Source organism: Anomaloglossus baeobatrachus, chromosome 3 (genome assembly GCF_048569485.1).
Source record: "Anomaloglossus baeobatrachus isolate aAnoBae1 chromosome 3, aAnoBae1.hap1, whole genome shotgun sequence".
In the NCBI taxonomy this organism is placed as follows: Eukaryota; Metazoa; Chordata; class Amphibia; order Anura; family Aromobatidae; genus Anomaloglossus; species Anomaloglossus baeobatrachus.
The window spans coordinates 188,969,366-188,996,946 of NC_134355.1; the positions used below are offsets into that span (position 1 = coordinate 188,969,366).

General features: G+C 47.4%; 1 protein-coding gene across 2 annotated transcripts in view; it reads right to left on the reverse strand.

Annotated features, from left to right (window-relative positions):
• Positions 1 to 27,581, reverse strand: part of TULP4 (TUB like protein 4) — a 238,575-nt gene that overhangs the window by 188,411 nt on the left and 22,583 nt on the right. The window lies entirely within an intron of this gene.

Sequence of the window (27,581 nt, forward strand, 5' to 3'; positions counted from 1 at the left end):
GGGCGCTTTTGTGGCGGTCTTCCGGTCAACGCTACCTGGTTACCACCCGGCCTGACGTGTTTCCTGCACACGTGGTTGGTGTAGCGCTAGGTGCACCAAAACGCTAATCGGGTTGTCGTCCGGTCTGACGTGTCCCAACACACGTGACCGGTTCCCAGAGTTCCTGGGTTATCTCAGAGCCATCCAGCTCTATAGTCTCTGCCTAACCCTCAGGTGCCAGCAGCTCCATTGTCATCTGGAGCACGGTGGGCCCCAACTGGCGATTAGGATATATACCCCCTGGTCCTAATCTGCCGGTCCCCCCGTAACAGGCACTTTGGATTATAGGGAGGTGCCCCCGAATCTGTTTTATTTAGACTTATCGTGTGCTGTTCCTGTATTCCTGTTAGTAAACCTGTTGGATCATCCTCGGCCTGTTGTCTCTCCTTGCTCTGCTGTACACCCCATCACAATCGTGTCATGGGGGTCCCAAGTGGGTAGGTGGGAGAGCGCACTCCATTTGCCAGCTTCTTAAATGCTGCTTATGTCATTTTGCAGGATCCGCTAGACGACCATGACTTAAGCTTAAGTCAAATGTCTTGAAGGGGTTAAAATAAGACTTCAGCAGTTTTGATTATGCAAAACTGCTGAATGCTCTAAAGAGATGACAAAAACAACTTGGCACTCAAATCTTGATGCAAAGAAGGTGAATTTTTATTCCCAGACACTGAATAATGTCATTGCTTATGGGATTAAATCCTACTTCTGCACCCGCTACAGAAGCGCCGTGTATTCCATTTCTTCTGCTCTAAAGAGGTGACCAGTAGATGTGTTTAAATATATAGTTCTGTAGGTTTTTTTCCAGGAATATGAAAGAGAAAATGTATGTACGCACTGGGCGGCCTCCTGAGGTATGAATTGCGCGATGGGAGACGGCCTAAAGCGTCAGGAGGCAGACTAACGGACACCAGAGAGCCCGCCCTCGTGTACCATTATCAAGATTTGAATACAAATAGGTACCACTTTATAAAGTCTTTATTTTGGTCAGAAAGGGGGCACAAGAACAATAGGAACCTTGCAAGAATGCAGCCCAGGAGCTGCCGAGGGGGAATCTTTTAGGTTTAGTGCAAAATTTCTGATGACAGGTTCCCTTTAAGTCCAAGTGGATGTTATCATAGTTTGTTCCGGGGCCTATGGGACTCAAGTTGAGGCACTGCCTCTCAGCCTCACTATATACAGCATATCACTCTTCTTAGTCCGTCTTTACACAGTCCCTGCAGAATATCACTCTTTGCAAAGATATCTAGAATTTCTATTAAAAGGACGATTTAGTCCATCCTGGACTTTTTCAAGTCGTATCTGGAGAAGTAAAGTACTGCTCTCTGGTTGAAACACATTGTATCCCATAATCAAACCAACAGGAAAGATTTAATTTTTTGTCTCTGAATCTGAACATTGTCTGATCATTGACTACAAGATGATGTGAAAGCTAAATAGATAAAATAAAATGACATAAAAATACTAATTTTGTGTACATGCAAATAAATATAGCAAAATAATGGAAATCAGTAAGCCTCATTAAGCAATAGAAGTAAACACAGCAGCACACGATCCCAAGCAATCTGCATGTCTGGATTCTGAACCGCACCAGACAAGACAAATTATATGGTTTCTGATCAAGCAAAGCAAAAGGCAGATGGCTAACAGCTAGTTCAAGGCGCTGTGACTGGAAACCGATCGAATAACAATGCATTACACGTCCCTACCTCGAATATTAACACCAGGAGCAGAAATAGTTAAGAATATGATAGATTCAGGACCCTAACAAAGCACTAGAAAGGTACACATCGAATGTCAGTGTGGGTGAGAAAAAAAGACAGCCATTAGCTGACAAGTAAACACATTTGGGCTGGTTATCCCACTGAGATCTGAAGAGATAGTAAAGATTAATGTTCAAACGCAATTGAAAAAGAAAAAAAAAAAAACACAAAGAAGAGAAGGCTTGCAGTGTTGTATGCAGAATCCATAGGACGCAATAGTAAAAGTCCAAATCATGTCCTCCACCTTCTCCAAATGCTGTCATCACATCCAATACATAAACTAGAAGTTGTTTTTGTGAGATAAATGTTCCTTAGCACCCGAAGTGCTGAGACTTAAGGAGCGAGGGTGCAAAAAAGACAAAATTGAAGGCACCAGAATTCTGAAACCAAAAAATAAAGGCTACAAGGTGATGTGTTGCGTGACTGGTTCTTCAGACAAGTCACAAAACCCAACAATATTTATGTAACTATCACTTGACTCTTCTAGAGCTGTGAATAAAGCAGCCAAATCGCAGACAAGTGGCATGAAAGTCGCGGTCACATATTACCTGCAATGAAAAGCAACTCAGGCCTCATTCAGACATCCGCCTTGCCCTACGTGGTGTATCCGTTTTTTCCATGGATACAATGCTTACCCATTACAATCTATGGCGCTCTTCACGTGTCTGTTCCAGTGGTGTTGGCTATGCCCCTCCCAGGGCTTGCAAGACATAACAATCCCTGCAGACAATCACTCTCCCCACCGTCAGACATGGCACAAGTGAGAAAGCAGCGGCTCTCGCTTCCTACGGATGTATGTGATTTGTCCGAAGGCAGGGAGAGTGAAAGGGATCCTGACAGGTCCAATATACACCTAGAATCAAGAGCAGTTCTTGGTGCATAGTGATAATCCCTGCCTAAGGCCTAAAATACACAGCATCAAAATCGGAGCGAGCGGAATGCGATAAAACATTGCATTCCACTCGGACCAATATTAGTGCCTATGTGCCAGCACCCATGTGCAATTTTCTCAGCCTTAATCGGACCAAGAAAACAATCGCAGCATGCTGCCATTGTAATGTGATCCTCGTTTCTCTCGCACCCATTCAAGTCTATAGGGCGAGAAAAAGCTCACACTGCACTCACAGTACACTGGTGTACCCCAAGTGCAGAGCAAGAATGGCAATAGCCGGCAACGGAGGAGAGAGGGAGATAAATCCCTCCCATCCTCAGCGCCGGCCTGTCACCCACAGAGGTCCGATCACATGATCAGACCTCAGTCGCAGTGACACTCGCATGACACTCGGCTCCTGCTGTGCTGTCAGCGTGAGCCAAGTGTCATGCGAGGATTGCATTAGTCCCAGTGTGGTCCCGGCCTAACTGTCCCTATATTCACTAGCATAGATAAAGGGATCTGTAGAAAAAGTATTTCTAAAGATCTTTTAACGTATGCTAATGAGCAAGGGGACAAGTCCCAAAGGCGTTAGATCCCCGGCCAGTCGCCCCCATGAGCATGTTAGTATGCCCCTGTAGGTATTACTAAAGTATTAGTTGGGAAGTGTTAGGATAAAAGAAAGGGGATTACATTAGTAGTGGAAAACCTCTTTAATCTGTATTACAGCACCATTATGACTGTGTCTTTACTTTAACTTGTAAAATCAGGCAGACAGGTTCTCTTTAAATATTTGCAGCAGACATTTGTGCACCAACAAAAAGCCTCGTGGCAGAGAAAATGCTGAGTAAAAGAAGGGTGTATTTTTCCTCATTGACATGAATGGGTGAAAAACGCTGCAAGAACACGGAAAGAATTGTCACTCTGCAGATCTAAAACTGCTTCAAATCTGCAAATGAAAAAAGCAGCGTCTGCTTGAGATTTCAGAAATCTTCAGTAGTACACTACCAGGAAAGAGATCAACATGTGAAGAAGCCTAAAGGCCACGTTACACGCAACAACATCGCTAACGAGATATTGCCGGGGTCACGGAATTCGTGACGCACATCCGGCATAGTTAGCGACGTCGTTGCGTGTGACACCTACGTGCGACCGCTAACGATCCGAAAAAAAAGGGAAAAATCGTTGATCTTTTAGGACGCAGGTTTTTGTCGTTCCTGAGGCAGCACATATCGCTATGTGTGACACCCCGGGCGCGACGAACAACAGCGTTCCTGCGTCCTCCGGCAACAAGGTGGGAGTGACGTTAATGCAGCTGCTCTCTGCCCCTCCGCTTCTATTGGGCGGCCGCTGTGTGACGCTGCACGAACCTCCCCCTTAAAAAAAAAAAAAAAAAAAGAGTTTGTTCGGTGGCCACAGCGACGTCATTAGGAAGGTATGTGCGTGTGACGCAATGTCGCAGCGTGTAAAGCGGCCTTTAGTCTACATAAACTAATGTAACGCATGTCGCCACATTAAAGGAGTTTTCTATTTATATGTCTCATAGGTTTGCGCTATTAACATATAATGACATCAGAGTTACCTACCATCTACAAGGCCAGCATTGCCTCTCCACTGCTGCAGATTAAGATTTTAACAATTTTAAACTCTACAGCTGTGTCAGGAGAAACACTGACTGTATCATACATGATAGGATTAGATACACAGCTCAGCTCAGGCAGTGTAAGGCTATGTGCGCACGTTGCGTACTAGCCCTGCAGAAATTTCTGCAGCGATCTGAAGAGCACATGTGCGCTTTAGATCGCTGCAGAAATGTCCGTAGTGAGCGCCGATTCCATGCGCTCTGCCTGCAGCTCCTCCCATAGACAGAGCAGGAGCTGCCGGCAAAGCGCAGGAAAGAAGTGACATGTCACTTCTTTTTGCGCAGCGCTTCGGCAGTAGCCGAAGCGCTGCGCTCTGAGACGCCACGTGCGCACGTCCCCTGCACAATCTCCATAGACTGTGCAGGGGACGCAGGACGCATGCAGTTACGCAGCGTAACTGCATGAATTTACGCAACGTGCGCACATAGCCTAAAGCCTCATTTAGACGTTCCTGCATCATAGCCATCTGAATGAGGCTTTACTCTGAGTAGAGTTGGTGTTCAGAGCACAGCTGCGTGATGATTACACTGCTGAGCCCTGAACTGTGGTTACAGTGTCGGTGAGCAAAGATCGGGCAGCCTGACACTGTGCTACTAATACCACCTCTCACCTTTCAGAGGAGGATTGTAGAAGCAGTTAGAACAGCTCGATAGCCTGATATTATAGCACAAAACCAGGCCGTCCAACCTGTATTCACAGTGCAGCTGGCCAAACCTCCTGTCACCACTCACTGCTGAACACATTGTGAGCTGAGGAACTGTAAGAGTATGTGCGCACTAGGCGTTTTTGCCGCGTTTTTAGCAGCGTTTTTTACCGCGTTTTTGTGCTGAAAACGCAGTGACATTGCTTCCCCAGCAATGTCAATGGGTTTTCATAAGTGCTGTCCGCACACAGCGTTTTTTTTTAGCTGCGTTTTTGCGGTGACCACAAAAACGCAGCATGTCAATTATTTCTGCGTTTTCCACTGCGTTTTTCACTCATTGAATTCAATGAGATGTTAAAAACGCAATGAAAAACGCATATAGCCGCATTTCTATGACTAAAAACGCAGCTATAAACGCAAGGGGTGGGCAGTATAGTGACGTGTACAGGAAGAGGATGCCTTCTGTTGGTAAACACAGAAGCATGAATCCTCCCGGTACCGTCACCGCTGCGTCCACCTCCCGTCCTGTGCATGTCAGCTCCGTGCGGCGCCATGTCTGGGCGGGAGGTGGAGGCAGCGGCGAAAACCAAAGTGAACAGTAGAAAAAAAAAAATGTCATATATAGTCACCTGTCTGCAGGGTCCCGGTGCCATGCCCGCTCCCAGCTCCTGTCTCGGTACCGCCGCTCCGGCTGTGTGCAGTCTCCCCGGGGCAGGACCTTGCTTACAGGACCTGGCGGTGGATCACCTGATGCAGTCACCTGACGCATCAGCTGATCGTAGTCTCTCCGGCTTTTTCGCGCCCGGCCGGCTATCAGCTGATCCTGCCGTCAGGGGACTTCATCAGCTGATTACCGGCAGCTCCGGCAGCTCCTGCAGCGATCGGACGGGATCAGACTCCTGTCCAATCGATCGCTGCAGGAGCTGCCGGTAATCAGCACAGCACATAAGTGAGTATTATTTTTTTTTTTTTGCACTGATGCATCAGCTGATTGTATAAATCGGCTTTTATACAATCAGCTGATGTGTGATGTGATTCAGCCCCTAGAACCTGACACATCATCTGATCGCTTTGCCTTCCAGCAAACCGATCAGATGATATTGGATCCGGATTGGACGGCGCGGGACCCCTGACCCAGGATTACTGCGGAGGGGGGTTCTTTATTTCAATAAAGATGGAGTCACTAATTGTGTTGTGTTTTATTTCTAATAAAAATATTTTTCTGTGTGTTGTTGTTTTTTTTTTTTTTTTATCATTACTAGAAATTCATGGTGGCCATGTCTAATATTGGCGTGACACCATGAATTTCGGGCTTAGGGCTAGCTGATAATATACAGCTAGCCCTAACTCCATTATTACCTAGCTAGCCACCCGGCTTCAAGGCAGCTGGAAGAGTTGGATACAGCGCCAGAAGATGGCGCTTCTATGAAAGCGCCATTTTCTGGGGTGGCTGCGGACTGCAATTCGCAGTGGGGGTGCCCAGAAATCTTGGGCACCCTGCACTGTGGATTCCAATCCCCAGCTGCCTAGTTGTACCCGGCTGGACTCAAAAATTTAGGCGAAGCCCACGTCATTTTTTTTTTTTTTAATTATTTCATGAAATTCATGAAATAATTAAAAAAAAAAGGGCTTCTCTATATTTTTGGTTCCCAGCCGGGTACAAATAGGCAGCTGGGGGTTGGGGGGTTATAAATAATACACTGAAGGTGCAGAAGGTGTACGGGCTACTAAAGCGTAATATCAACATATATAGCTATGGATAATATATAGATAATTATGTGAGCTAATTAGCAGCTACAATAAAAATATGTCCCAAAATATATAATGTGCAAAAGGTTATAAAACAGTAAAGTAGCAACAGTGTGTAACATAGAAAGACCTATAAATATCCGAGTAGGCAAAATTGCATCTATAATGGATGTAGTATACATGCAATGTGCAAATTATGCAAATCGCTACTAAAGTGCACGAATATAAAATTGTAAGCAATAAATCACTATATAAATCGTGTGACAGCTATAACAAAACAATAACTACAGTATAAATATACAAAAAATATAACCAAAAAAATTATATGGGATACTATATAAATCGTATAGCAGCTAATTACCAATGTAAACAATGGCCAGTGTGCAATTTATGCAAGGAGCTCATCATATAAACGAATAACATTAATAGTAGAATATATAGTAGACTAACATACTGAAAACCATATAACAAAAAGGAAACACCAAATGAGTTTACATGATACCGACATGGTCAATAGATTTTACTAAAGGCGATTACCTGTAGTGATCAAAGCAGCAGCTGTGGCAGCACCAAGTGCCAGATCCCTACGCGCGTTTTGGCGTACCTTCATCGACCATACTCCCCGATTCCCTGTATGTTAGGCTACTATATATTCTGCTATTGAGGTTATTGGTTTATATGATGAGCTCCTTGCATAAATTGAACACTGGGCATTGTTTACTTTGGTAATTAGCTGCTATACGATTTATATAGTATCCCATATAATTTTTGGCTATATTTTTTGTATATTTATACTGTAGTTATTGTTTTGTTATAGCTGTCACATGATTTATATAGTGATTTATTGTTTACAATTTAATATTCTTGCACTTTAGGAGCAATTTGCATAATTTGCACATTGAGCGTTTTCTACATCCATTATAGCTGCTATTTGGCCTACTCAGATATTTCTATACCTTTCTATATTGTACACTGTTGCTACTTTACTGTTTTATAACCTTTTGCACAATTTATATTTTGGGACATATTTTTATTGTAGTTGCTATTTAGCTCTTATAATTATCTATATATTATCCATAGCTATATATTTTGATATTACGCTTTAGTAGCCCGTACACCTTCAGTGTATTATTTATAGTTTATAAATAATATATACATTTTTTAACACTGATTGACATTTCATATTAGTATTATATGGATTGATATGGGTGTGCCGGACCCATTTCTCTTTGTGTTGTCATTTTTCCTTGCTGTTTTTTTATTTTTAATTTTTGATTCAATAAAGATTATAATGTAACTATTTATATATGTTTGTGGCTATTTCTTGTGAATTGGTTTTCCTGGTGGTGCAATAAGCAGAGGAGTCTCCGGGTCATATCAGTCCTGTGTAGATGAACCCTGGTTGTTTCTAAGGCTGCTTTCACACTACGTTTTTTTTAACATGTGTCATGAACGTTTTTTTGCTGCAAAAGCGGATCCTACTTTTACAGCAGAAAAACGCATGTGTTATTTTGCAGGATCCTGTCACTTTAAGTTTATGGGCGGGCATTGGAGTCATGTGATCGGGAGTGAGGGAAACTGAACGTGAAGACTGTGAGCCGACATTAACAGCTGTGGAGGCTCGTAACCAAGGTAAACATCGGGTAACTTGCTTGGATACCCGATATTTACATTGGTTACGAGCGTCTGCAGCTGCTAGGACCTGGCTGCCTGCTCCCTACACACGTAACCAAGATAAACATCGGGTAACTAAGACCACTGTTACCCGATGTTTACCTTGGTTATGAGCGTCTTCCGCTCTCAGGCGGGGGAGAGTGGAGAGAGAGGTAGTGGGAGGGAGAGAGGTGGAGAGATAGACTGATCACGGAGGCTGGCTTCTGGGCATGCTCAGTAGAGCAAGCAGGATCCTGTCTATCAGCATGCCAGCGTTCACATCCGTTTGCATGCTGTTTAGTCAGGATCCAGCAATTTGCAGTATTTGGATGCAGCTCAAAAACGCTACAAGTAGCGTTTTTGGAAAAGTTAAAAAACTGCAACTCGCTGGATCCTCACTATAAGGCTGGGGCCACACGGGGACTACTGCGATCCCCTTGCATGAGACTCGGCTCGTGCTGGCAGTACAGCAGAGCCGAGTCTCATGCTTGTGTCCTTGCAACTGAGGTCCGTTCGTGCGAGCAGACCTCAGCTGCAGGGGGCGGGCCGGCACTCAGGAGGGGAGGGAGGGATTTCTCTCCCTCTCTACTGCGTAGCTGGCTATAGACATTCTCGCTCTGCACGCACGGTACACCGATGTACCGCGAGTGCAGTGCGATTTTTCTCTCGCCCCATTCACTTGAATGGGTGCGAGAGAAAGAGTCTCGGATTACAATCGCAGCATGCTGCGATTGTTTTCTCGGTCCGATTAGGGCTGAGAAAATAATCGCTCATGTGTGCTGTCACACAGGCTAGAATTGGTCCGAGTGGAATGCGATGTTTTATCGCACTCCACTCGCACCGATTTTCTCGCCGTGTGGCTTAGGCCTAAGGCACGCAAACGCAGGTGAACGCATGTTGACGCGAGTCCATTGCACATGCATTGAAATGAAAACGCATTTGCACTGGATCCGTTTTTGCGTTAAAAAACGTTTATGACGGATGTTAAAAACGTAGTGTGAAAGCAGCCTAAGATCCCTTGTGTTTACTCCAGACAGACCTTTTTGGACTGGAAGCTTTACAGTAGAAAATTATTGTCACCCCTTGTTTGTTGGAACATCTAGCGCCAGAATATACGGAGCTAACTGGTAGTGATACAAATTGACACAATCCTTATCTGCATGATGTTTTTGTATAAAAATGTTGTTTTTCCACTACTTTTTTATTGCAGGTTGCAGGTCGTTACCACTGGTGTTCCACATTAAACTGATCTATTAAATTTGGGGTGTGCGGTGAAGACCATACTTTTTTCTGCAAAAACTGAAAGCAAACAATGAATGCCATTTTGCACTGACTCACAAATACCCAGACAATAGCCTCAAAGGGAACCAGGTGCCATATGCTTTCCAATCCAGCAGCATTGACCTGTGTGCCCAAATTCTACCCCACCCCACCAGCTCTGTAAAAAAAAATCCCATAAACCTATTGTCACAAACCACCGGGGGGGTCACTCAGAAATCCCCCGCGCTGGCTACCAGTACGTCACAATCGGGGGGTAACAAGTGGGGGTCACCCCTCCTTTATACCTCCCGACCGACAGACAGAGCACGTGACGCGCTCTCTAGCGCCCCTCTTATAGTCAGGCCAATTATGGAATTGCCCGACCATAAGCAAGGAGGCCGCTATACTACTTATGCCGATTATTGAAGGGTCCCCGGTGAGAGTAAGGTATATATTCCCCCGACCTCCGCGGGCGGAATATATAAAATCTCCCCGAATCTCACTGGCCTCCCCACAATAATCCTTGGCACAATTCGCTGCCACCAACCGATTTACGGTAACTATTAGCCGAACACACAGACGTGGGATTCAAGATCGAGATAACAGAACAGCCCAAGATTAATTATATAATTTAATCAGCCTAAAGCACACTAGAAACTACAATATATACAATAGGGAATCTACAGAATATACATATGTCAGAGTAGTTACAATCAAAGCATGGGTTACAAACAGGCATACACAGTTCCAGCAGTTACCTTGTTGCGTCTGGCCACAGGGGGGCGCTGTACCCAGGTTTCTAGGATCCTTCCCACAGATGTTTCCTACACGTGCCCCCAGCGAAAAGAACACTGGAAAATGGCCGAAGTAGGGTTATCAACCTGGCCAAATCCAGGTCCCCTCCTACCTTCGTGACCTCACAGGGAGCACTGCTCCACCCCTGGCTTGAGTTATGGACAATATCCCAACATGGAATATGGGCCATAACTTTGCCTGGGAGCGTCGTAGGCGGACGCCAACGCTCTCATTGTGACAGCTATGAATTTAGCCACAGAACGAGGGGACTCATGACCTGTCTGCCAGTTCCCCATTGGCTGATATCACGCCTGGGGCATTTCCCAATGTCCTGCTCCCATAAAAAGGGTGTGCCGGCATCGTCCGCATGCGGAGACACCATTTTTATGGTTGCCATATTTATCGGAAATATGGCTTGCGAGATATGAACCATTTTTTACTGGAGTCGTTCTGTCTGGCTATTTCCATAGCCTTGCTAATGAGATACAACTCTTGTTACAGGGTGGCGGCAGGGAGTCATCCTGTGTCCATTGTTCCCACACCACCTCATTTCCATATCACAGGACATGGCCATGGAGGTGTAAGTGGAACACTGAGAACAAGAAGGGAGGGGGCACTGCCAGGGAGTGATGAGGGATTATGACTGGAGTCAGAATTCATCTTCATATCCCGGGATTTGCCTCACACCTCCCCCCTTTTGAGGGCGCTAGGGGGCAGCACACTCCGGTGTTCCCCCGTGCGCCCGTCCGCGACCTCTCCTTGTCGGGACAGCCCGTCTGCGTTACTGTGGTCACGGCCCCTTTTGTGGCGAATGGTGAAGTTGTATTGCTGGAGCGCAAGGCTCCATCGCAACAATCGCCCATTCGTCCCAGAGACGGTGTGCAACCAGCTGAGGGGATTGTGGTCCGTCTCCACGATGAAGTGGCGCCCGTATAGATAGGGTTGCAGACGCTGCAGGGCCCACACTATGGCCAGGCACTCCTTCTCCATCGTGGAATAGGCAACTTCCCTTGGTAACAGCTTCCTGCTCAGGTACAAGACTGGGTGCTCTTGGCTCGCAGAGTCCACCTGGCTGAGCACCGCACCGAGGCCGAAGTCACTGGCGTCGGTCTGTACTACAAACGGCCGCGTGAAGTCGGCTGCCTGTAGCACGGGCGGGCTGGACAGGGCGTCCTTTAGGGCCCGGAAGGCTGTCTCGCAGTCCATTGTCCAATCGACTGCAGAGGGCAGCTTCTTCTTGGTGAGGTCCGTCAAGGGCTTTGCCAGGCTACTATAGCATGGAACAAACCTCCTATAGTACCCAGCGGTCCCCAAGAAGGACATCACCTGCTTCTTGGTCCTGGGGGTGGGCCAGGATGCGATGGCTTCCACTTTCTCAGGCTCGGGCTTCAGTGTTCTCCCACCTACCCGGTGACCGAGGTACTGGACCTCGCTCATGGCCAGCTGACACTTTCCCGGCTTGATGGTCAAACCTGCCCGGTGGATCCGCCTGAGCACCTGTGCTAGATGCTCTAGGTGGTCCTCCCAGGTGGGACTGAAGACGGCAATGTCATCCAGGTACGCGGCCGCGTACCCTTCAAGTCCCTTGAGCAGGGTGTTGACCATCCGCTGGAAAGTGGCAGGGGCATTCCTCATCCCGAATGGCATCACCGTGGACTCGTACAGTCCAAATGGGGTAATAAAGGCAGAGCGTTCCCTGGCCTTGCGAGTCAGGGGGATCTGCCAATATCCCCGGCTCAGATCCATGATGGTCAGGTACTGAGCCCCGGCCAACTGATCGAGCAGGTCATCGATGCGTGGCATTGGGTACGCATCGGCGACCGTGACCGCATTGAGCCCCCTGTAGTCCACGCAGAACCGAGTGGTTCGGTCCTTCTTAGGGACGAGGACTACAGGCGAGGCCCAAGCGCTGTTGGATGCCTGGATCACCCCCAGCTTCAGCATCTCGTCAATCTCCTGGCGCATGTGTTGCTGCACCTCCAGGGAGACCCGATATGCTGAACGCCGGATCGGGGGATGATCCCCAGTGTCCACGTGATGGACAGCCAAGTCAGTCCTTCCGGGCTGGTTGGTAAACAACCCCCGGAAGGGGAGGAGGGTGGCCCACAGCTGGGACCGTTGGTCTTCCAAGAGCTGGTGGCCAACCTCCACATCCTCAATGGATCCGCCTGCCCTAACCTGGGCTAGCATATCCAAGAGGGTTTCCGCTTCTCCCTCCTCGGGCAGGTTGCACACGGGGAGCGCACATGCCTCCCGCTCATGATGTGCCTTCATCATGTTCACATGGAAGGGCTTCCGCCTTCCACGGGCAGGGTCCAGGGTGACCAGGTACGTTACAGGGTTGAGCTGCTGGTACACGAGGTATGGGCCTTCCCAGGCTGCCTGAAGCTTGTCCTGTGGTACGGGGACCAGTACCCACACCTCTTGACCCACTTGGTAGGTCCTCTCACAAGCGTTCTGGTCGTACCAACGCTTCTGATCGGCCTGGGCTTGAGCCATATTGTCGTGTACCAGTTGCGTCAAGGCCTGCATTTTGTCCCGGAAGCGCATGACATACTCGATAACCGACACTCCAGGGGTGGCCAAATCCCCTTCCCAAGCCTCTTTCACCAGAGCCAGGGGGCCCCGCACACGTCGCCCGTACAGGAGCTCAAACGGTGAGAATCCTGTTGAGGCCTGTGGAACCTCCCGGTAAGCAAATAACAGGTGTGGGAGATACCGCTCCCAGTCACGCCCATGGGAGTCGACCAACATCTTAAGCATCTGCTTTAAGGTGCCATTGAACCGCTCGCACAGGCCATTAGTCTGTGGATGGTACGGGCTGGCCACCAGATGTCGCACCTGGACTTGCTTACAGAGGGCCTCCATCAGCTGGGACATGAATTGGGTCCCCCGGTCAGTGAGCATTTCCTGGGGAAAACCCACTCGGGAGAAAATCTCCAGCAATGCGGTGGCCACCTTGTCAGCCCGAATGGACGACAAGGCCACTGCTTCTGGGTACCGGGTGGCATAGTCCACTACCGTCAGTATGAAGCGTTTCCCGGAGCTGCTGGGGATGGCCAGCGGGCCGACCAGATCCACAGCCACCCTCCTGAAAGGCTCATCGATGATTGGCAGAGATACCAGTGGGGCTTTGGGGCGTGGCCCCGCCTTCCCCACTCTCTGACAGGTTTCACACGAACGGCAGTAGGCAGCCACATCGGCCCCCATTTTTGGCCAGTAGAAATGCTGGTTTAACCTGGCCTTGGTCTTAGCGATCCCTAGGTGTCCGGCCATCGGAATCTCATGTGCGATCCGCAACAACTCCGTCCGGAACGGGTAGGGTACCACCAACTGTCGGTCCCTGGGCCACGCCTCCGGTGAACCCTGCTGGACCGTGGCCCGGTACAGCCGTCCTTGGCCCCAGACCACTTGCTCCGGGTCCGAGTCCGAGGGAGGCTGTGCCGCCTGCTCCTTAAGAGCTTTCAGGCTGTCGTCAGCTTCTAACGCTGCCTGAAACCCCTGACTAGATGTGGCCAGAATCGACGAGACTGTCACATCTTCAGTCAGTACCCCGGGACCTGTGTCCTGGCCTCCACCTGACTCGGCTGCCACTTGGTCAGAAGGGGAAGAGCTATCGGACCTCCGGGAGGCCCCTTGGCTTCCAGCACTCCCACTGCGGGTGACAGCGGCCACAGCCGCTGCGACCGTGGGTCGTGCCTGCTCCTCCTCCGTTCCTGACCAAGTCGCCGGTTCAGGCAGACCTACCTGGCTTCCTGACACCCCGGTTGTGGGGGAACCATGCACCGAGATCTTACCTGGGAGCACTTCCGCTCCTGGACCGGCCCCAATCTCACCTGCCTGTTCCCCTCCTGCAGCAACAGAACCCCGCTGTGAAATCTCTGGGGACCCCACATTTGCTGTGGTAGCCCCCACCCCACACACTGGTCCTCCCCCTGCAGCACCCTGCTCTCTGCTTATCCCTGCAGAGGGCAACAGATCCCAGCTCACAGGCTGGTTACTTGTAGAGGCATTGTCACACCTTTCTCTGACCCCCTCCCCTCCTGTCACAGCTGCAGCTGCGTGTGTGTCTATGGTGTCTATGCAAGCAGAAATATCAGAGTTCACTCCCTCCTCCCTTACATCATTCATAGATAACACATTAACATTGTCAGGAGTCATGTCAGTACTGGCTGAAGGTTCAGCCCTTGGTTGGGGCCCAAACTGGGAGGTTATCTGCCCCAAATCTGTCCCAAGTAGCACGTTTGCAGGGATCCGATCAGTTACCCCCACCTCCCTCACCCCCCGCCCTGCGCCCCAGTCCACATAAATGTCAGCAACAGGCAGCGCCGGGTCAGTGCCTCCAATCCCGGAGACAGCGAGGGTTTTTCCAGGGATCAAGTCTTGGGGGGACACCATCTCAGGCCGCACCAGAGTCACCTCCGAGGCGCTGTCTCGCAGTCCTATGGTCACAGACCGGCCGACGGTGACAGGTTGGAAGCTGTCCAGGGACCTACCACCACCCCCACCCACACAATACACCTTGGGCGGCCCTTGGGACGGGGACGGAGCCGGGGCCTTGGGACGCTGAGGGCACATGGCCTTGAAGTGTCCAGGTAGGTTGCACTGGTGGCACCGTCTTGGTTCTGCCACGGGCCTGGAGAGGGGAGTTGAGGGGGACACCCCCTGCAGTCTAGGGGCAGGTGGGGCAGTCGCAGAATTCATCTTACCCCCTCTCCAGGTGCTGCTGGTGGCCGCTCTCCTGGCCTCAGGGGCCCGGTTGTTGGTGTAGTCATCGGCAAGGGCAGCTGTAGCCGTGGACCCCTTTGGCTTCTGGTCTCGGATGAACTGGCGGAGATCCTCAGGGCAGTTCCACAAGAGTTGCTCCGTGATGAACAAGTCCAGGATCTCCGGTCCGGTGGAAAGCTGCAGGCCTTGGGTCCAGTGGTCGGCAGCTCGGGCAAGTGCCCGCCGGTGGTCAGCCCAGGAGTCCTTTGGTCCCTTCTGTAGGCTCCGGAACTTCTTGCGGTAGGACTCTGGAGTGAGGTTGTACTGTTGGATCAGGGCCCGCTTGATGGTGTCGTAGCCCTGATCTGCCTCAGCAGGCAAGTCCCCAAGGATATCCAGGGCCTTACCCCTTAAACGGGGGGTCAGGTATTTGGCCCACTGGTCCTTGTCCAGATGGTGCTGCAAGCAAGTCCGTTCAAAAGCAGTCAAGAAAGAGTCCAAGTCTCCATCCTTCTCCAGCACTGGGAAGTCCTCAACACGGACCTTTGGAAGTTTGGTGTCTCGAAGGTCACATGTGGCTGATGAGGGCCGGAGCTGAGCTAGCTGCAGCTGGTAGTCACGGTCTGCCTGTCGCTCTCGCTCTTCACGCGCTGCCTGCCGCTCTCGCTCCGCAGCCTCACGCTCTGCGTGCCGCTCCGCAGCCTCAGCGTCACGCGCTGCCTGCCGCTCTGCCCTGCGCTCTGCCAGGAGTTCCTTGTAGCCCTTCTGGTCTCCAGCCTGGAGAAGGGCCATAGCCATTTGAAGAAGGCTATCCGAGCCTCCCAGGCTCGGTGGAATGGCACGTGGTGATCTGCGGCACGCTGCAGAGCTAGGCGATTCACTGTCCCTTTCAGAGCGGAGGGCTGGCATCTGGCTCGTTGAGGAACCTTGGGTGAGCTCCTCCTCATCTTGTCCAGCAGTGCCAGGTTGCGCAATGTCCTCGGCAGAACGGTTTTCTGGCGTCGAGCTCCTGGAGGACTCGTGGGCAACCTCCTCATTGCTGTCCACAGCACCGTCCTCCCTCTCTTCGGCTCCTGCCTTAGCATTGGCCAGTTGCATAGCTCTGCTCCTGGTGCCATCAGCCATTCTTGCAGACTTTTGGTCACTGACACAGAACTGACACCTGATGCCTCCACACACCTTACAGTATCTGCACTCTGACACTCTAGTGTTGAGCTAGTCTGAAGACCCCAGCAGCCACAGCTGCTGCAGGCAGTCTTTAGTGTCTGGGAGTATGGGTCTCACACTCACACACACTATTATCTCGATCCCACCGCTATGCCACCAATATGTCACAAACCACCGGGGGGGTCACTCAGAAATCCCCCGCGCTGGCTACCAGTACGTCACAATCGGGGGGTAACAAGTGGGGGTCACCCCTCCTTTATACCTCCCGACCGACAGACAGAGCACGTGACGCGCTCTCTAGCGCCCCTCTTATAGTCAGGCCAATTATGGAATTGCCCGACCATAAGCAAGGAGGCCGCTATACTACTTATGCCGATTATTGAAGGGTCCCCGGTGAGAGTAAGGTATATATTCCCCCGACCTCCGCGGGCGGAATATATAAAATCTCCCCGAATCTCACTGGCCTCCCCACAATAATCCTTGGCACAATTCGCTGCCACCAACCGATTTACGGTAACTATTAGCCGAACACACAGACGTGGGATTCAAGATCGAGATAACAGAACAGCCCAAGATTAATTATATAATTTAATCAGCCTAAAGCACACTAGAAACTACAATATATACAATAGGGAATCTACAGAATATACATATGTCAGAGTACAGTTACAATCAAAGCATGGGTTACAAACAGGCATACACAGTTCCAGCAGTTACCTTGTTGCGTCTGGCCACAGGGGGGCGCTGTACCCAGGTTTCTAGGATCCTTCCCACAGATGTTTCCTACACGTGCCCCCAGCGAAAAGAACACTGGAAAATGGCCGAAGTAGGGTTATCAACCTGGCCAAATCCAGGTCCCCTCCTACCTTCGTGACCTCACAGGGAGCACTGCTCCACCCCTGGCTTGAGTTATGGACAATATCCCAACATGGAATATGGGCCATAACTTTGCCTGGGAGCGTCGTAGGCGGACGCCAACGCTCTCATTGTGACAGCTATGAATTTAGCCACAGAACGAGGGGACTCATGACCTGTCTGCCAGTTCCCCATTGGCTGATATCACGCCTGGGGCATTTCCCAATGTCCTGCTCCCATAAAAAGGGTGTGCCGGCATCGTCCGCATGCGGAGACACCATTTTTATGGTTGCCATATTTATCGGAAATATGGCTTGCGAGATATGAACCATTTTTTACTGGAGTCGTTCTGTCTGGCTATTTCCATAGCCTTGCTAATGAGATACAACTCTTGTTACAGGGTGGCGGCAGGGAGTCATCCTGTGTCCATTGTTCCCACACCACCTCATTTCCATATCACAGGACATGGCCATGGAGGTGTAAGTGGAACACTGAGAACAAGAAGGGAGGGGGCACTGCCAGGGAGTGATGAGGGATTATGACTGGAGTCAGAATTCATCTTCATATCCCGGGATTTGCCTCACACCTATGCCTTCCCTTTGCTAATTAGACCTGTGCTAGTTGTAGGGGTGTTTTCTCAGACTAGTCGTCCCTCTTTCCATGTTATTACGCGCCTGTGGGCATAATCACATGATTTCCACAAGTCTGCGTCACCGGCAGCTCAGGTAAATCTCGCACATGCGCGCAGCTCATTTTGGCCATTCATGAGCAGTAGGTCTAATGAAGCCGGGAAGCGTACACGGCTTAAATAAGCCGCGCGCATGCGCAAGATTCCCAGGACCTGGTGGTGACGCACGCGGTGTGATAAGATGAAAAAAGGGCTGACTTGTCTGGAGAGCAAACTCCCCTCTGACTAGTCAAGGACCTAATAAGCTCAGGGACAGCGAGGTTTATAAGTCTTTTTTTTTTTTAAATATTCATATTAGTGAATAACAGAAAGGGCTGGCTAGGGAGGGAATTTGGGCATACAGGGATCAATGCTGCTGGGCTGGAGGGCATAGGGGACCTCACAGGTTCCACTTAAAGAATATTTACCCTGCAAAATAATCATGGAAGTTAAAAATGCAAATTTCACAATTATCTTGCCATGACAACAGGCTGCCAATCACCCGATGAATAAGCAAAATTCATGTTTATTGCGGTCATTTTTTGTGTCGCACAAGATGATCGTTCTCGGCAATGCATCATCCTGTGTCATCTGGACTCGCATTGCCATGAGCAATGGCAGTCTATGCGCATTGTTTGCTTTGGTGAAACGACCGCCAATTGGTAAAAGGTTTATCGACTGGTGGTCGTATCATGCCGCTGGTTGGTCTATACCCTTAATATGCACTAGTATTTTGATCAATTTACCAATGTATTAGGTGAGATACTATACAGATGTCTGAAACAGAGAACCCTTCTTCCCGCTGGAAAGAAATCTCAGGTTCTTGACCAAAGAATACAGTATGGGCATGCGCTGACTCCTGTGCCATTTTAATAAAGACATCATTACTCTAGCAATGAGCAAGCGCCGACAACAGCGGCTATGGTGGCACAGAGTGACATTTGAATAATGAAAAGGGGCAAGGCAGGAGGACCCCGGGGGGGAGGAATTTACACAGAGAACCCGACCCACAAAGGCCCACCCGTAATGCACACGTCAATCAAGGAATGCACTAATTTCTGAACTTTAATGGGGTTTCTTGGTGTCACTAATGTGAGGGGGCGAAAGCTGGATGGCTCTCGACCCTCTTAGAGCTGAATGAGGCTCTTAAGGTCAGAAAGGTTGGGAACCACTGATATAAAGGTCAATAAGGGCTTTATTAATTTGATGTGTGGACTGTGAATGTATGTTAAGATTGGTACTGTATGTATTCTATGGTATATACAGTAGCATAGAGAACACCAATTGAACTCTGAGATAATATTAACAGTATATTTATTGGATGTGGCAGAAGACAAGGTTCATATTAGTACATAATCACATTTGCTAGAAATTTCACTGACATGTGACTACAAACCTCATTTTGGGACCCAGACCTTATTGAATCAATTGAAAGGGAATCTGTCACCTGATAATGCTGGCCAAACAGCGGGAAGCATGAATCAGAGTCTGGATGCACGGTTACAGCCAAATGTTTATTTTTTTTCTCTGAAGCACTCCAATGTTTCTGAGAGTGTTTGCTTTACAGACTTGGCCGGGGACCATGAGGCTAATCCAGCTCTATCCCTCATCAACGGTGATTAACAGGTGTTTCGCTATCGGAGAGACTTGTCAATACCCTTGGGCCGAGTTCTGACCAGGGGCGGAGCCAAACTAGTCTTCTCTCCAGCTATGGTCCCCAACCGGATCCATAACTACTTCTGAACTGCCCATAGACTATAAATATCTAGACAGTGCACACTTTACTTTCCACTGACCTTCTAAAATGTCAATACAGTGTAAGCAGCTTCCAACTGGGGATAAGGAGAGAGAGGCTGTCAAACACAGCCAGACTCCCCACAGAGAAGATAACATGTTTAGTATTCTATACCTCTTCCATCTCTGTATATACAATGCATCTAGGTGCTGCGTATACACATTAGGAGGCACTAGGTGCTTTCCTCTCCAGACCCTGCAATCATGTGATAGCTGGGAATACGGAGAGGACAGGACCTGCTGGGTCCTAGGAGACCCGATTTGCTTTACTTTGCTAAGAGGCTAAATTTCCCCTGTAAAAAAAATAAATGTATAAATAATTACATACAGAATTATATATGTAATGTTAAAGGGGTTATCCGGCTTATTTTGCCTTTTTTTTGTAATTTCACTATGGGGCTACATTGGGGCAGGTAAGTAGATAGTGACCACTTACCTGCTCTGCTGTCAGCCCCTCTCCCCCCGGCTCAGAGCGGTCATGTGACCGCTCCTGCCGGGATTTTGCTGCTTCCAGTGATTTCATGTCATCAGGGGCAGGATCATGTTGACATGCAAAAAAGCCGATGCATGTTTCCGCCCTGTTGAAGTCCCGGCCCCCTTCCCCGCACCCTCCCATATATCAGAGGCAGCAGCTGATGCATCTGAGAAAGCTGGAGAGCTGCAAACAGAGCTCGTGTCTGAGCAGCGCCCGGGAATCTGTCCTCTGTCAGCTGCAGCCCCTGCACCGGCAGCGTTCATCAAGGTGGTTGCAGCGCTTCATATCAGAGGACCGATTCCCCAGCACTGCTCAGAGGGGAGCTCTGTATACAGCTAATGCAATGATAAGCCGCCGGCCAATCAGAGGCAGCAGCTGGTCACTAGAGAAGCTGCATAGAGAACTCGCTCTGCACAGCGCCCGGGAATCTGTCCTCTGATATAAAGCACTGTCAGAAGCAGGACACCGAGGGAACGAGGACAGGTGAGAAGGATTTGTCTTTGTTTGTTTTTTTCGTGTAAAGTATGGCAGAATAGGGGACACTACTACAAGACAGAAGAGGAGCAGGAAAGGGGCCATTACTAAAGGATGAGCAGGATGTGCACAAGGATGGGGCCCAGTACTATAGCAGGAGCACAAGGATGGGGCCCAGTACTATAGGATGGGCACAAGGATGGGGCACAGTACTATAGCATGAGCACAAGGATGGGGCCCAGTACTATAGCATGGGCACAAGGATGGAGCCCAGTACTATAGCATGAGCACAAGGATGGGGCCCAGTACTATAGCATGGGCACAAGGATAGGGCCCAGTACTATAGCATGGGCACAAGGATGGGGCCCAGTACTATAGCATGGGCACCAGGATGGGGCCCAGTACTATAGCATGGGCACCAGGATGGGGCCCAGTACTATAGCATGAGCGCAAGGATGGGGCCCAGTACTATAGCATGGGCACAAGGATGGAGCCCAGTACTATAGCATGAGCACAAGGATGGAGCCCAGTACTATAGCATGAGCACAAGGATGGGGCCCAGTACTATAGCATGGGCACAAGGATGGGGCCCAGTACTATAGCATGAGCACAAGGATGGGGCCCAGTACTATAGCATTGGCACAAGGATGGGGCCCAGTACTATAGAATGGGCACAAGGATGGGGCCCAGTACTATAGAATGAGCACAAGGATGGGGCACATTACAGGTTGGGGGCATTACTATACGAAGAGCACAAGGATCGGCACATTACTACATTACATGTGGCCATATTGTGCTGTCCTAGAAGTCTGTGCTGAGCAGAATACTGACAGCCAATGAGTGTACAGAGGGCAGGGCTAGACACTGAGGCTGGGCGGTGCCAGCACTGACTGTGAAGTTCGGCATAGGAAGTGATCATGTTAGGTTGAGCAGCAGGTAAACAAAGAGGTTGCAAAGATAAAGGGATAATTCAAGAGGAACAAAAGTCAAAAAACAAAAAAAAAATAATGTAGGGGTGATTTATATGACAATACAGCACAGATTAGTTTAAAACATTTTTTGGCGTGTATGTCAGACAACTCCTCTAACATTCACCCCCACCCCTGCCTTTTAAGACCCCATGATAATGAGGGGAAGCATAGTGTGTGAAATAAGTGAAGAAAAAAAATAAAGAGGCAAAAATAAAAAGTTTTAGTTATGTTTCCTTTTTTAACAAAACTAAGACACTGCCAATGCTGAATAGCTTTTCTATTCCTGGTCTCATAAAAAAAGAAATCAAATACTGCATATCAAAATAAATTTTAGAGAAGGAAAACACAATTTAGAAAGGTCTTTAGGGGTCTATTATGGTAAAAAGAAAAAAAAAACAAATGTGAAAAATAGGCAAACATTTTCTATTTTTGTTTACATTTTCCTCCAATATCAGCAAGAAAAATAAACAGAGGAAAATAAAAATGACAAAAATGAAGCGCCGTGTATTGCAAAAAAGAGGCAATTATATAGAGCTGATACAAGTGTATGAATGATAAAGCCTGGAAACGTGCCCGGTCAGGAACGGGGAAATGGGCTTACCTGGATAAACATATATAAGCATGTCATTCCTCCACATTAAATGAAAATTAGAAAAATACACGGAAGAACAAAATCTAATTGTCCATTTTTATTGTTTTTTTTTTTTAATATATATAAGTCATTCAGTGTTTGTTTACACCGTCTGATGAGCAATGATGGGGCAGAACGATCACTAATGGATCACCTTGACCCCACATACAGAACGTACCTGCTTACACGGGGCAATGTGCTGCCGATAACGTTCCTACACTTATCAACCTGTCTGAAAGGGCTATAAGCCTCCTCTCAGGGAATAAGGATCATAAAAATCCAGTTTATCTTTGAAGACACACAAAAGCTCTACCATAATCTGGCTTTAGAGCATAGACTAACTAACACAGCAGAAACATGCAGAGAACACATCCAGCTATGGAAGATCAAAGCAAGGTTTCAGCAGCACAAATGTGTCCCCCAGGGAGCAGGCTCTGAAGACACAATGTAACCAGAGGGGGCCACTACATGGAAAGCTGCATTAGCAAATTTAGACACAACATAGTGTCTACTCAGGCAAACATAACAAGACTGGTGAGAACATGCTTTACCCAATTACTACACAAGGCTCTTAAAGAGGACCTTTTACTAAAGTTTATGTTGAACTATGATACAATAGTAGCTTCACAGTGGAATGTGTCCTTTTCTTATTTAGTCTTTCCATTGTGGAAATATTAGCAAAGTAATTAGAACATGAGTTAAAAAAAAAAATCCAAGTGGGTGCTAGGAAACAGTTTTATCTGGGGATGTTGATATTTCTTCCCCATATGCCACTGATAACTCATAAACAGTCAGCAACACTAAAGGAAAGAAGAACAAGCTCCCAACATCGCTTAGAACACTATCAGTGAGAGATGCAGTGAAACAGCCCGGATATCCAGGTCTAACCTCCTGCATCATTAGAAAGTACAGATGACTGCCATCTTTAAAAGGAGGTCCCCGTGGGAGAGGGGCAGTGCAGCAGAGTTGTCTGTATATTAACAAGAATGCATTTAATAGGCTTTGAGAAAAATAAATTGTGAGACTAACATTTTGGTAAATGCACGGAAGAACTCTTCAGCTTGCTCATATATTCTACTATTATTGCTACTAATAATGAAAATTATGAGGATTAATTATTGCCAAAACTTACATGCCAATGACAATATCCATATTCGCAGGCCTATGGAAATAATCTCTTTTGTGCCATGTAGCAATTGTTGGGAAAACGGGTGAAGCTTTGCTCAAGCTGTATTTCCTGCCCGGTGTTAACTCCTTCTGCATGATGGCTTGGCTCCTTTGCCTGAAGTCACACAACATAGAGGCTGTCTGTCTAGCAGAAGGCAGCCCCCCTGGGTGGAAAATAGAGCTGGAGTGACAGAGGCTTCAGACCTGCAATAGTTCTTCATCCTGATTTGCACAATTCAAACGTAGACTTCTTAGTAACAGAGGAATGGATTGGCCAAGTAAAGATGTTGCTGGACTTGCCTTTATAAGAGCTACATTCACATATAAATATTTTGGGGGTGTAAAATCCTGCTGACAGATTCCCTTTAAAATATAAAAAAAATATAACTACAATTGAAACCAGAAGTTTCCATACACTATCTAGAAAGACACATCTGCATGTTTTTCTCACTATCTGACATGAAAATCAGAATAAACCTTTCCGTTTTAGGTCAATTAGGAACCAAAATTATTTATATTTGCCAAATGCCAGAATAATGAGAGAGAGAATGTATTAAGGAATTTTTATTACTTTTTTCAAAGTCAAAAGCTTACATACATTTCATTAATATTTGGTACAATTGCCCTTAAATTGTATGACTTGGGTGAAACGTTTCGGATCTCCTTCCACAAGCTTCTCACAATAGTTGGTAGGAATTTGTAATGGCTTCTTCCTGGCAGAGTGGCCTTTCAGCCCATGTTGATACAGTACTCGTTTCACTGTGGATAATGACACAATCTTACCAGCTTCCGCCAGCATCTTCACAAGGTCTTTTGCTTTTGTTCTTGGCTTGATATACACGTCTGACAAAAGCACGATCTTCTATGGTACATAGAACCAGTCTCCTTACTGAACGGTGTGATGACTGGACATTCCCATTTTGTTTGCACTTACGTATAATTGTTTGTACAGATGAACACGGAAGCTATCTGAAAATTGCACCCAAGGATGAACCAGACTTTTACAAGTCCACAATTCTGTTCCTGAGATCCTGGCTGATTTCTTTTGACTTTCCCATGATGCTACACAAAGAAGCAGTGTGTTTCAGGTGTGCATTAATATACATCCACAGGTGTGTCTGTAACTTAGAAGCTTCCAAAAACATGAGCTCATTATATTGGCTGTCCCATATTGTTTAAAGGCATAGTACTGTTAGTGTATGTAAACTTTTGACTTTGCAGAAAGTAATAAAAATGCCTTAAAACATTCTCTCATTATTCTGGCATTTGGCAAACATAAATCATTTTGTTAATCCTAATTGACCGAACATGAGAAACGTTTATTTTGTTTTATGTCAGATAGTGAGAAAAACATGTACATGTGTCTTTTTAGAAAGTGTATGTAAACTTTTGGTTTCAACTGTATATAAAAGACTTATACAGTTAGGTCCAGAAATAGTTGGACAGTGACATAATCTTAGTGATTTTGGCTCTGCATGTCACTATTCATTTATTTTTTTTAAAGGTAAACAACTGAGATACAATTGAAGTGTAGTGTACTGCAAGTAATTCCAGTTGTTGCTTGTTTGTGGGTCTTTCTGCCTTAATTTGTGTCTTCCGCATGAAGTGCATGCTCGATGGGGTTGAGATCTGGTGATTGACTCAGCCATTACAGAATATTTTACTTCTTTGCCTTAAAAAACTCCCAAGTTTATTTCACAGTATGTTTTGGGTAATTGTTAATCTGTACTGTGAAGCACCAGCCAATCAACCTAGTACAGGTTGAGCTTAGTTTCATCTGTCCAAAAATGCTTTTCCAGAACTGGGCTGGCTTCTTTAGTTTCTTTTTTTCTACAATGTCTAATCTGGCCTATTTTGAAGACTGATTAATGGTGTGCATCTTGTGCTGAATCCTCAGTATTTGCTCTCATGAAATGTTCTCTATATGATAGACTTGCACACTGAAACCCCTACTTCCTGGAGAGTCTGCTTCAGTTGGATGGATGTTGTGAAGGGTTTTTCTTCACCATGGAAAGGATTATGATATCATTCACTACTATTGTCTTTCATGAATGTCCAGGCCTTTATGAGTTCGTAAACTCACCAGTGCGCTCTTTTTTTGCAAAATTTAAAAAAATGTCGAATTGACCACAGCTAACATTTCTTATCTCTGATGGATTTCCTTTTTTCCAGCCTAATGATGGTCTGTTTCACTTACACTGAGAGCTCCTTTGACAGCATGTTGTGGTTTCAGAGCCACAGTTTTCCAATATAAATACCACACCTAGAAGCAGCTCCAGACCTATTGCCTGCTTGATGATGGATTAATGAGGGAATAGCCCATGCAGCCTGTTAAAGAGCTTTGAGATAATTGCCCAATTATTTTTGCTCCCTTAAAAACAAAACAAAAAAAAAAAAACAGCTCCATATTAAAAAGCTGTAATTCCTAAACCCTAACTCCAATTAGGATGTGAATACCCTCAAAATATAGCTGGGTGTCTGCACTAATGCGGGCGATAGATCGTCGGGGTCACGGTTTTCGTGACGCACATCCGGCTTCGTTGGCGGCGACGTCCCGTGTGACACCTACGAGCGATCGCCGATCGGTGAGAAATTGGGTATCGTGTACTGGTCATTTATTTTAAATCGTTTATTTTACTTTGTGCAGGTTGTTCATCGTACCCGGGGTAGCACATATCGCACTGTGTGACACCCCGGGAACGATGAACACAGCTTACCTGCGTCCCGCGGCTCCCATCAGCTATGCGGAAGGAAGAAGGTGGGCGGGATGTTTACATCCCGCTCATCTCCGCCCCTCCGCTTCGATTGGCCGGCCGCTCTGTGACGTCGCTGTGACGCCGAACATCCCACCCCCTTCAGGAAGTGGATGTTCGCCGCCCACAGCGACATCACTCAGCACGTAAGTACATGTGATGGGGGGTAAACGACTTTGTGCGACACGGGCAGCGATTTGCCCGTGACGCACAAATGATGGGGGCGGGTACGATCGCACATGCGATCGCACGATAGATCGCATCATGTGAAGCCCGCATAAGCCCATATTGGTTATATAGCTAGATTTAATTTCTTTTGGTAAACAGCTAAATTGGCAAAACATGTGTCCTTGTCCAAATATTTCTGAACCTAACTGTATGTACATGTACCCTGATGGTGATATACATTTACATCAGTGAGCAAGAAGGGGATAAACAAACATACTTTTGCATTAAAAAGTTTCAAATAAAGAAAACTTTGAGGGCAAATCTCCAAGCATTGCCTTGCTAATACACATGTACAGCGAATAGCACATAAAACAGATGGTTAAGAGTCTATTCTGTTCTTGCTATAATGATAACCAGCTCTCTATACAATAAATGAGAATGTCATATAATAGTGTTATACACCGCAGACATTCGTAGATGCAGAGCTAAAGGGAAGATGGAGAAATAAGACGCCTGACCCAAGCAGGAGACAGAAGATGTGTCTCAGACTACTTAGGACTCCCCTAAGGACCATCCTGATTGGGTACACCTTGTGCAGTGAGATGACTTTTACACTTATTTAAGCTAAAACTATATTATTTACATGGCCTGTTACTATTTATTTATGTACTGCCTGGTATTTTCTCATCATTTTTATCTTAGGTCTTGTCTGTTAATGGCCACAGTGTGAATATACACGTACACACTACACTTGTACCAACAGACCTGTCAGCCAAATTTCTTTGGTTTTTCTTTAGTTCCTTGTACTTTCTCCGTGTGGGAGTATGGGCCCCCCATTTTGGGCTGCCTTTGTATAAATAGCTTTCCAGGGTCAGACGTGAAACCGACAGGTCAGGGTCCTGTTCTACCCCAGTCTATTTTAAGGGCTAATTATTGGAGACTACAGCACTCACACTAGGTAGAAGGGGTCTAGTGGGGGGCTGCAGGTAGTTGGCAGGGTCCACGTACACCTGTCTGTATATTTAAAAACAGTAATAATTGGAGACTACCGCGCTCACTAAGTAGGAGACCCCCCATTTTGTGGGCGTGTCCATTCTTAAATCATCTATTTTAAGGGCTGTTGGTACATAGCGAGGTGAACAACTAGCGATAGGGACCATGCTGATTGGTACACCTTGTCGCGGTGGAATGGCTTTTCTGCTTCTTCGATCAAAATAGAGTTAACTAAAGGCCGCTTTACACACTGCAATATCGGTCCCGATATCGCTAGTGTGGGTACCCGCCCCCATCTGTTGTGCGACACGGGCAAATCGCTGCCCGTGCCGCACAACATCGCCCA